The 4,190-nt window shown below is 46.0% G+C and overlaps 1 protein-coding gene across 3 annotated transcripts in view; it reads left to right on the top strand.

Annotated features, from left to right (window-relative positions):
- The window catches only part of LOC128882834 (GATA-binding factor C-like), a 139,250-nt gene that overhangs the window by 16,222 nt on the left and 118,838 nt on the right, over positions 1–4,190 (top strand). The gene's annotated exons all lie outside the window — the stretch shown is intronic.

Genomic DNA, 4,190 nt, shown 5'->3' with positions numbered 1-4,190 from the left:
TTTTCTTGATGGCTCTTGAATATTTTTGGATGACTCTAGACATTTTTAGAGGCCTCTACAATTTTTGTAGATGGCTCTAGACTTTTTCTGGTTACCTCTAGTATCACCTAGACGCCTCTAGAATTTCCCAAACACCTCTATCATCATCAATTCCTTATCAGATCGTAATACCCCAATTTGTACAAAATGTTGCAAGCACAGGAACCAATGAAAACTATTTTAAAAAAATTGCATTATTTATTTCGGAGCAATCCTAATGTTCGCAGCAAGGAATTCTTCGCCTTCCCGAATTTATCCGCGACAATTTATGCCTCCTATTCGACAACTGCGGGTGATTTCGCGAAAAGGGTTGCCATCCTCACGCGACACGGGGGTATTTCCACCCCCGGAGCTCGTAAAAAGCCCGTGAACGACCATGACAACTGCACGCGTCGACTTCTTTTTTCGCGTGTCGCTCGTGACTGTGCGGTTCAACGATCGCCTAATGGCGTCTCGGTCTACCTCGTTAATTACCGCGCGGATATTTAATTATGTCGTCGTACGGACCGCCCTGCGGGCCGCTGAGAAATTCCTGGAAATTTTGTAAAACATTAACAGCCGGCCTGGACGATAACAGACCGTCGATAATACTTTTCGGAGAAGGAAAGGCAGTTAAAAAAAAAAAACAGTTGGCTTTCAGATATTTGTTCTGGGAGATTTTCTTTGGGACGTTTAAGGTGTCCATTTCTGCGAGTTTTAGGCACTCGGAGACCATCAATAATATTTAAAAAAAAAAAAAGAAAAAGTTAGAGGAAAATATAAATTTTAGGGGCAAAGAACAATCGGAATCGATATATTCATTTCGGGAGATTCTCTTCGAGATATTGATAGAGTAAATTTTTGCAAATCGGGAAGATTGTGAATTAAATTTACAAACGAATCAAGGAGCAATTGACATCGAAATAAATATAAAATGAAAGGCCAGTTGACGTTTAAATATTAATTTTAGTGGATTCGCTTCGGAGACGTCGATGCAGTGAATTTTTTAAGGCGGCGCTTGAATCGAAGGGGGAAAGAGGGGTGGGAGATTGAAAACTAATACGGCGCTTCTTAATTTCGGGGCGAGCTCCATCGAGATATATCCCGGTGCGCAACGATTGAACCTCGATTATCCACTTTCGAGCACGCGAGCGCGTGTGCCAAAACACCCCTCTCCCCCTCCTTTTGCGGGGCTCTTGACACCTTTGGCAAATGACTTTTCGTTTCGAGTGACCTCTTCTGCATCGAGAATGAGACTCGTAATTGGCGCGCTCGAAACGAGAGAGGCTGAGAGTGAAAGAGAAACCTGAAACGTGCATGGTGCTCGTAACTCCTGCGCTCGTTAACGCGTCGGCGATTATAAAACACGCGACTTTGTAATTTTTTTCGCAAATGTGAAAAGTCAGGTGTGGTTGGAAGGAATAATGCGACGATTACGGTTGAAACTCGTTAGGTTTGGATTATTGGTAGCTTTTGAAAGAGCTTTTAAACAGGTGTATAGGTAAATAGAGCTGTATATGTATGGCGCTATAGAGCTCTATAATTGCAGAGATCTAGAGTTGTGACTCTATAGAGCTCTATAATTGCAGAGATCTAGAGTTGTGACTCTATAGAGCTCTATAATTGCAGAGATCTATAGTTATGACTCTATAGAGCTCTATAATTGCAGAGATCTAGAGTTGTGACTCTATAGAGCTCTATAATTGCAGAGATCTAGAGTTGTGACTCTATAGAGCTCTATAATTGCAGAGATCTAGAGTTGTGACTCTATAGAGCTCTATAATTGCAGAGTTCTATAGTTATGACTCTATAGAGCTCTATAATTGCAGAGATCTAGAGTTGTGACTCTATAGAGCTCTATAATTGCAGAGATTTATAGTTATGACTCTATAGAGCTCTATAATTGCAACACCATTACAATTATATCAATTCCACGCACAAACAAGTAGACTGGTGCCGGAAATTCAAGGGACAGCCTCATAGAACCTCAAACAGGACGGTGTTGATATAGCTCTAGTGCTGTAAGAACTATATGGAGCTCTAGAACAATTAGAGTCGTCTTCCTGTGCGTAGATCGCTCTATGTGCAACAGCATCGCAGTTCTATTAATTGAAGTGTAGTTAGAATATCGCAGAGAAAGGGATGGAAGGAATTCTCTCGCTGAGAAAGCTCTAGCTCTAATCATATAGAGCTCTAGAGCGTTTATAGTGTAATCTTCCAGTCTATAGATCGCTGTATGCTCGACAACATTGCAATTCTATTAATTTAAACGCAGTTGGAAAAACGCAAAGGATGAATGGAGAGAAAAGGCGTCGTTGAGAAGACTCTAGTGATATATAAATAATACAGAGCTCTAGAACGTCAGCTAGAGTCATCTTCTGGCCCGCAGACCTCTTTATACCCAACGTCGCAATTCATCATCGCAATCTTATTAATGCGAGTCCATTTAGACTAGCGCAGAGACAAGAACGAATGGGATACAGGTCGTTTTTAAAGTATCCTAGCGCTCCTACATAGAGCTCTACAGCTCTAGAGCTTCGATAGAATCATCTTCCATTCTCTGTACCCCACGACATTCCAAATCTGTCAACTTCTCACCACGGTACGCTTTTTAAACATACAACCGAACCACCCGACGACTCTGCGCGATATATAATTCTCTTCCACCCAAAAACCTATCGTCACTTCTCCCAACTAAATTCGGATCGCCAGACTAGGGAGTCGCGACGAAATGGAACAGAGGTAGTTGGGAAAGCGATAGCGCGTACTCCGTAGGTGTACAGTAATACCGATACATCTCCTCTTCTCGATTCTTCGTCGTTGCTCGAGCATGAAAAATCAGCGCGTCTTGGGAGGACGGGGAGAAAGAAGGGCCCCGGATTGGGGAGGCGAAGGAGGAAGGGCCAAAAAGTGCACAACGAGGCACGAAACTCGATACAGCCGGTCGGATCTCGAGGTTCTGGCAACGCGATATCCCTGATTCTCGCCGACGTGCATGGATCATACTCGGCCCTCTGTTAACTCGTGCTGCGCCAAAAAACCAGCGCCCCTAATCGGAATCAAATCTCTATCTGTCGCTGGAGCCGCGGCTGGGACTTCTTTACGACTTCTCTCTTCTTTCTTGCCTCGGTGCTTGACCCCCTGACACCGCCACTCCCTCCCGCCCCCCCTCGGGCCCGCCGGAATTCTCTGTGAGAACCCGCCGCGTTTCTAGGCCGGGCCAGAGCCTTTAGGTTGACGAGATCGCGATTCGAAGGTTCTTCTCGCCACGCGGCGACAGCGTAGGAAAACACCGACCGAGGACAGCCGTAATTTTCGGCGTACTCTGGTTAAGCTTGAAACGTCGATGATATGAAAAAAGGCCATGGGTCCTTAGCGTAAGGCCAATATGGACTCTATGCCTACATTGAACGTTAGTCGACTATATCTACAGTTTTATAGATTGCGAGTAGATCTTCAGAATCCGTACTTGTTCTGCTTATTCTCTGGCATTCCGTAGCTGACCCGATATCTTCAAGCACCCCCACCCCTCGCAGTGAATCCAGTACCCTCTAGTCACTCCATAGCTGAACTTAGGACACTCTAGCCCCCCATTCCTGAGTATAGTACCCTCTAGCCCCCCATAGCTGAGCTCAGGACTCTCTACCCCCCCATTCCTGAGTATAGTACCCCCTAGCTCCCCATAGCTGAGCTTAGGACTCTCTAGCCCCCCATTCCAGAGTATAGTACCCTCTAGCCCCCTCATAGCTGAGCTCAGGATTCTCTAGCCCCCCATTCCTAAGTATAGTACCCTCTAACCCCCTCATAGGTAAGCTCAGGACTCTCTAGCCCCCCCCCCCATAGCCTAGCTTAGTACTCTCTAGCCCCCAATTCCCCAGTTCAGTATCCTCTAGCCCCCCATAGCTGAGCTCAGGACTTTCTAGCCCCCCATTCCTGAGTATAGTACGCTCTAGCCCCCTCATAGCTAAGGTTATGACTCTCCAGCCCCCTATTCCCCAGTCCAATATCCTCTAGCCCCCCATAGCTGAGCTCAGGACTCTCTAGCCCCCCATTCCTGAGTATAGTACCCTCTAGCCCCCTCATAGTTGAGCTCAGGACTCTCTAGCCCCCCATTTCTGAGTATAGTATCCTCTAACCCCGTCATAGGTAAGCTCAGGACTCTCTAGCCCCCC

Source organism: Hylaeus volcanicus, unplaced genomic scaffold (assembly GCF_026283585.1).
Source record: "Hylaeus volcanicus isolate JK05 unplaced genomic scaffold, UHH_iyHylVolc1.0_haploid 12195, whole genome shotgun sequence".
In the NCBI taxonomy this organism is placed as follows: Eukaryota; Metazoa; Arthropoda; class Insecta; order Hymenoptera; family Colletidae; genus Hylaeus; species Hylaeus volcanicus.
Note: the sequence above shows the minus strand (reverse complement) of the source record. Positions and strands in the feature narration are given on the sequence as shown.